This window comes from Odontesthes bonariensis, chromosome 20, assembly GCF_027942865.1.
Source record: "Odontesthes bonariensis isolate fOdoBon6 chromosome 20, fOdoBon6.hap1, whole genome shotgun sequence".
In the NCBI taxonomy this organism is placed as follows: Eukaryota; Metazoa; Chordata; class Actinopteri; order Atheriniformes; family Atherinopsidae; genus Odontesthes; species Odontesthes bonariensis.
Genome location: NC_134525.1, coordinates 17,823,921 through 17,831,291, shown reverse-complemented (window position 1 = coordinate 17,831,291; position 7,371 = coordinate 17,823,921).

Sequence of the window (7,371 nt, the reverse complement as noted above, 5' to 3'; positions counted from 1 at the left end):
AACATAACTTGGTGCAGTATGGCCTGTATTGACCTCTGTCTCCCCTCTGCTGGTTGCTGTGTTTGGAGTATGTTCAAGAGTGTGAGCAGGACAGTCTTCTGGGAAGAGCCCCTTAAGATGATGTGAGTACCATTAATGTGACTGCAGGCCGGCTCCATTTCAGAAACATTGATCTGCTGCTGCTGGAGCTTGCAGAGTGATGTTTCAGGAGAGGTACATAGAAGCCTGAGAGAAGCAGGGGAGGTGGGTTTAAAATGTAGAAATGAGGGTTGCTAATGTCAGGCGGATCTCTTTTTTTTTTTTTTTTTAAGGACTGGCTATTTCAAAGGACCCATGACCTATTTTGAGAGACAAATATGGAAAATATGCGGGAGACAATAACGCAACCCCTGTGAATCTGCACACGTACACTAAAATTTCAGATTTCGTGAATTTGAATGAAGAAATAGATTGTATAAGACCAAACAGATTTTTTTTTTTTTATTTCTTTTCACTATGGTGAAAATATGAGCACAGTCTTAGGAACATAAAAACATTTTGTTTCCGAATAACATCAATTCCAAAGGCTCAAAAGCTAAAGCCAAAGATCCTCAAATCTGTGTTTCAAACTGAGATCAATGACGATCTGGTAGAGAGTCTGGGGGACAAACCCCCCACAACAAACAACTCGCCCTGGAGCAACCTAAGGAGGTTGTTGCAGCTCATATCACTGAACCGAGGGGTTGCATGGATGAAGGCCAAGCAGGACACCACTGACGGAATAAGATAAAAAAGCATAAATACTGTTTTCAAAACGTTTCACATCTGTCTGGAGTAATGTTCTATGATCACAGCACACCAAAGAAGCGCTCTCTGGTAATTGCCCACAAGGAAAATAATCCTCATCTACCATAAAGCATGGTGGAAGTCTTACAATGCTGCGGGAGGACTCTGCTGCTGCTTGTGTTGCATTAATTAAATACATCAAATAGTTGAATAAATCAGTAGATAACAGCAGCATTTAAGAGAGAAATGAGTTGTCAGACAACCCAATTTTAGGTGAAGGTCCTGGGTCTCTCAGCAGGAGAGCAGCCTGAAGGACACACCGGACAGCACAAATAAATTGTTGAAAAAGACCAGATGGACTTTTCTAAACTAGCCGGGAGTGAGTCGTAACCTAAATTTTACGGAAAACCCTCGGAGAGCTGAAATCTGCCATTGCAAAGGAGACTCTGACTAACTTCAAAGAGTATGAACATATTGGAAGAATGACAGAAAATACTGTCAGCATCGCGTGGCAAAATGCAAAAATTACAGGCACGGGTTTTAAAGATGTAGCTTGATGTTCTGCTGATAGTGGTAGAAATGTGGGTAAATTGAATAAGAATTCACTCCAAAACTGGTACAGTTTCAGATGTACACACAGACGTTGAGAAACAGTAAACACAATTGTTAAAGAAAAGATTTGTTTTTCTGAATAATTGATGTTCAGACTATAGGTTCATTGTGAAAGACTGCAGTAAGGAGGATTTTTTTTCACCTGTAATCCTAATGCTTAAAGGGATTTGTATTTCCATCAGAAAAGAAGTCAGAAAGTAAAATTCTTGCAGCGCTCTGCAGTTTTCCTCTGATGAGAGCACATTATCAGAGATATAGACTGACTCTGCTGTATCTGCAGCCATTTTCTGCTACTATTATCTCAGTCAATAAAAAGCATTGCCAATAGTCTGAGACGTATAGTTTGTGTATTCCTGAACATTTAGTTGAAATAAAGCAAACTGGTCTATTTTACTGAGCAATAATTACGGTGTTCGCATTGCTGAAATGCCAAATGTTGTGATTTAATGTATAATGCTTCAACAAGGACTATTTGTTACCACTAATTAATTGCTCTGGTGTTACCAGATGAATCAATGACCATCAGAAGATTGTCTGTGGCCAAGATGAATCTCTAGTGTTGGAGATTGTTGGAAAAGCATAAACAAATCAATGGAGCTCCACTTTATAGGCTCAAATATAGCTTGGATATCTGTTCTGACTGGTGTCGGAGTGTGTGTGGGGCCTATGGTCTGCTTGGAAACCAGAGCCGTAACACAAGCCCATTTAGCATATGGCATTTTTACCAGGGAGAGGTAAACACAGTGGGGAGGCCAGGAGAGTAGTAAAACACAAAGCTCAGGACAGATCTCCCTGTGGAAGCACACACTGGGTGGACACACACAGAGGACATAGTCCAATGACAAGCTGAGGTAATTTTGCAACAGCAGTCTTCTTTATCTTTTTTTTATTTTATTATTTATTTGTTCTTTTTTATCCTTATTTCGTGTATAATTCATGCTTAGACATGAAATTAAGGTGCTGGTCACATTTTCTCCACCCACTGACCTAACGTTTCCTGTCCCTTCTTGCTACCCGGCAACATTTTCCTCCCTCCCTTGAGGGTCACCTGATGCATTTGGACCTGTCACAACACTAAAGGATGTTGATATCAACTGTCAAACCTTAAACCCTAATGGAGCTTTCTTAAAAGTGACAATCTTAACAGATCAATGAAGCCCTCGAGAATCAGATTACAAAGACTGTCAATGACCACACGTGAAGGAAAGGAGGAGCAAGAAGGCAAACAACATAAACCTGCGAGGCTCCAAGTCTGCCTGAACTATGCCTAAAGACAGGGATTAGCCTAAAGCACAAACCTTCAAACAATGGTAATCAGTCTACAGCTATATCGTCCACTCAGGAGAACTTATTCTCCATCAAACTGCTGAAAGGATGTAAAAGACCAGTGGTGGCGGGGTGTTAAGAACTTAGATGCCGGGAAACAGCACTAAGGTGACGCTAGGCTAGAGAGCCATAAAGGCCTGTTAGGGTACATTAGATGGAGAAGAGGGTCATAAGACTTCATAAATGTTTCAGCGAGACAGGGGCATTTGTCTTCCAGCTCTACTGTCAAAAAGCCATCATGATTCAGTGTTGGGGGTGGGGTAAATGTCTGCGGTTCCAGAGCCAAAAAGCTCCATTTTCCCTGTGGCAGTGTACAATCATACACATGGACATGCAACGCAAAGAAAAACATGCACACACAGCACCTAACATAAGCTCATACTCTTAGATGCGGTAAAGCACTCAGTGCCCAGCTTATCCTTTACAGTTTTCGTCTCCATAACTGTCAACACACTTTCTGTTGGACTGCCTACTGGTGCTTTTAGCTTCACTTATGTTTGCCAGAGCATCAAGTGCTTAAACAGTCATTATAATGCTGAGGTATGGCGACTAAAATATCCAAACCCTGGGGCCTTTCAACTTCTTCTCCCCTTTGACCTCACAGGCCTTTGGGAGCTGCCTGGGGTCACGGTCAATTGTCCCATGAACAATACAAGAGAAGCTGCGATAGGAACGTGAACTACATGAGCTCATTTTGAAGGCAAGGAAAGAAGATCAGGACATTTACCTTAACAAACATTTCATCAGCGAATGTCTCTCTAAAAGGTCCTGTATGAGTTGCTTGTGGCAGCTAATAATTTTATCGTATTTTGATATGTTTGTTAGAGCATGACGTGCTGGTCTTGGCCACTGTTTAATACAAGTAACGGAAAGCAAAACGCAGCTCCATGTGGAGGTTTGCATTTCACGGTGGTGGCAGGAGACGTTTAAAACTGGCAATAAAGATTTCATAGGAAGCAACAAATGAAAGTTTGTAAAGAAACAGACAGGAGGCTGTGGTTGGGAACTGAAAAAAAGAGGAAAGAAAATCCAGACTTTGAAATTCAAATTTTAAAGCACCACCTGGACTTAATCCTTTGCTGCCTTTTAGCTATGCCACAGGCTCCTCAAATAGGAGTGTAAGCAAATGTAGTGGCAGTGTTACAGTGATTAGAGGGGATGAGGTGGGGCAGAGGGGGTGATCAGAGGAGGAGGAGGAGGGAACTAACTAGCTGATGAGCCAGTAGTCCTCCCATGTCTTTGTGCTGTTAGTTTGACAGATACTGATGACTTGATGATGGCTGACTTGCCCCCTCGGTGCATCACTTCATCTTTAGAAGTGACACAAACACATTAATAGGCATGCATCTGCAAAGTAAAATTAATTTGCATACACATGAATATAACCATTCACATGTTTGTAGTGATAGTACAACATGCTTCTGATTCCTTTGCTCTCGGTCTGTCAGTCACGGTCTGTCCTGTGAGGCTGCTCGCCGTACATTCACCTGGAAGAGGAAATGAAGGGAAGGCGGGATGTGAGAAAAAGACAAGTATGCTTATTGGCTGATTCACTTCAAGAAGAATAAAGACCCACCACTTCCCTCACTTTGTCTTGCTCCGGATTTTCTGCTCTCAGCAGCAAACATGCAGTACATAACGTGTGAGGTTACCTCTCAAGAAAATGTTATTATCGCTCACAATCTTTCTTCCCCAGCTGCACAGTAACAGACAGAGCAAACAGATCTCAGGGTCCGCCATCTAAGTGTTCATCTAAATGAACAGCTTAGTTAGGATTATCATGGCTAACAGCAAACATCCTCAGAGGCAGGGAGGTCACCTTGTCTGAGCATGGATGTGCATGTGGCAGGAGTACAGTGTCCATATGTTGTAAATCCTTCCCCCAGGAGCAACAGTCCCTCTTTTACTGTAAGACAGTGCTCATTCTTAGGCATTTTGCCATTTCAATCCCCTCTAATCAAATCTTAGCTTTTTTTTTTTTGAATGCCACTTATAGACTACCTGTGGAAAGTATATGTTTTATTTGGATTTTAAGATTTCCCAGAGGTTCTTCAACGTTGTTGGATTTATGCAGGCATGCATCAATATACAGTATCTCTTCCCTTTTGTCAATAGTAGAGAGCAGCATGTGGTTCCACTGTGCAAAAGTATTAGTTTAAGACATCACAGGGCTTTTCAACACTTCCGCCCCACAGAGGGAAACATTTGCCTGAGAATAGACCATAGCAAAACAGGGGTGGCCACCAAACTGCCACATGGGGATAACACGATCGGCTTCTGACAGAGAACATTTTTTAACAATGCTTGCTTGTTGTTTTGATGGAAAAGTCCCAAAAATGACAAGTATGCATACAAACACACACTCTTCAAAGAGGGAACAAGTAAGGGGATGCAGTGACAGAAATGTGTGATTCACAGGGATGGAGTAGTACTGTAACAGTAGCTCCTCTCCTCACTATACTACCGCTAACTTCATCACCCACAGGAATAACAGATGAGTCCATACAAAAGCATTCCGCATAAAGACACACAACTAGCACACAGAGAATCATTGTAAAGCACCACGCATGTGGAGAAGAAGCCTATAACACTCTCTAACATCCCGAATGACAATGCCAGATGTCAACCTACAAGCAGACTTACTTCTCACACACAGTTGCATATGAATCAACCCGAAAGAGAAGCCCTGCAGTTGATCAGGGATGAAATAGTTCAAACAGGAGCAACAGATAGAAGATAGAAAGAGATACACAGGTATACAGTAAATTTTACTATGGGCTACTTTGGGGGGTTGTTGGTGTTATAGGGTGTTTGTGTGTGTTTGTGTGTGTGTGTGTGTGTGTGTGTGTGTGTGTGTGTGTGTGTGTGTGTGTGTGTGTGTGTGTGTGTGTGCGTGTGTATGCATGTGTGTCCACAAATATGTTGCCCCGTGGGACAACCGTGCAACCTCACACCAGCCCCCACAGAGAAGGATAAGGCCATCTGCCCACCTCACGCATCAATCCCACCTAGAAGATATACACACTCAGGACCAATATGGAGAGGCTTTGCCGACAGTGTTTGATCTGCTTTTCATTCAGCCAGCAGCACACAAGCTGCTGAGCCTCTCTGCGTGTCTCCTGCTGTACTGTCCGCGCGTCCCTGTGGAAATCACCGGCCGCGAACAACAGCTCCAACCTGAGGGGTGAATGGCAGGGCGCGAGCTGATCAGGCCCATAACTTGACTTGAGAGCGTGGGGTGGGCACAGTTCAGTGGATCCATTCAAACTCAAACTCTTGTCAATGTCTACTGAAACTGTGCATCAGGACTAGCTTCTTTCATACATAGAAGTAATTAATCTGGGAAAAAAAAAAGAAGCTGAAGAAGAAAATGTATTAAAGCTTTTAAAGTATTTATCTTTGTTCCTCTGACAGACATACTGTATTCTATATGTGGCATCACAAGATTATCGGTACTGATATAATTCTTTAAAATAACACATTCAATCATTCTCACATTTGTTAAAAAGCAGTCCATGCCAGACATCCAGATGGAAGATCAGTTTTCGTTGCAGGTGTTGACATCTCATTAACGTAGAAAATCTGACTCTGGTGGCCCACCGCAGTTTGTGAGATGTCAGAAGCTAAAAAGGTTTGGTTACAGAGGTTTGTTCTTATCATTTCAAAAATAGGTAATAACTCAAACTGTCAGCTACATGTGGTGTAAGTGTGTTAAAGAGTACGGTATATTCCACTGAAATATACTTGGGTAGAAGAATAAAGTCGCAAAAACTGAAAATACTCCACTTAAAGTACATAAAGAATTGTTCTTCTTGAGTAAATTTGTTCATTTTCAGCACTGATCGCTAAAAAAATTAGATGATCTTACTCTATCCTGAGTTTCCATGTGGTTTTGATCCAGACTGAAGTACAGATGGACAGATAGCTGGTGTGGTTGTAGTTTATTAGTCTACTCAGCTGAAAGTCTGAGGGCTGCCTGGAGCACACACACACACACACACACACACAAACACATTTTTACATGACTTCAGAGGACATCCGATTGACTTACACTTAGCTCATGGAAAGGGATTCTCTCGATAACCATGACTACTTCTTGCTCAACCTTAAATCTGCCTTAAAGTTGTCTGTAAGGTCCCAGAAAACATTTCTTCATCATACATTTAATGATTTACTTTGTGAAGACATGACGTCCTCCTGAGGAAACAAGTCCCCAAAATGTGCCCATGGAAACAGATTTAGGTCCCCACAAAAAGAGCACTAACACACACACACATACACACACACACTGACAGCTATTAGGCAATCAATAGAAGCTCATACATCAGAGCTGTTGACTACTCAGCTTAGACTGAGAGAAGAGAAGAGAAGAGAAGAGAAGAGAAGAGAAGAGAAGAGAAGAGAAGAGAAGAGAAGAGAAGAGAAGAGAAGAGAAGAGAAGAGAAGAGAAGAGAAGAGAAGAGAAGAGAAGAGAAGAGAAGAGAAGAGAAGAAATGTACAAGGTGGTTCCAACTGTAAGAATATTTGACCACCAGTTCTCTCCTCTTTATATCAATAAGCATTATTAATTAATCACAACAGTGCATTTAGTTGTGACCACATTTGTGGAGAGTATTTGAGTGGTTTCAAGTATCAAAGTACCACCAGTGTTTGGTAAAGAGTTATGGT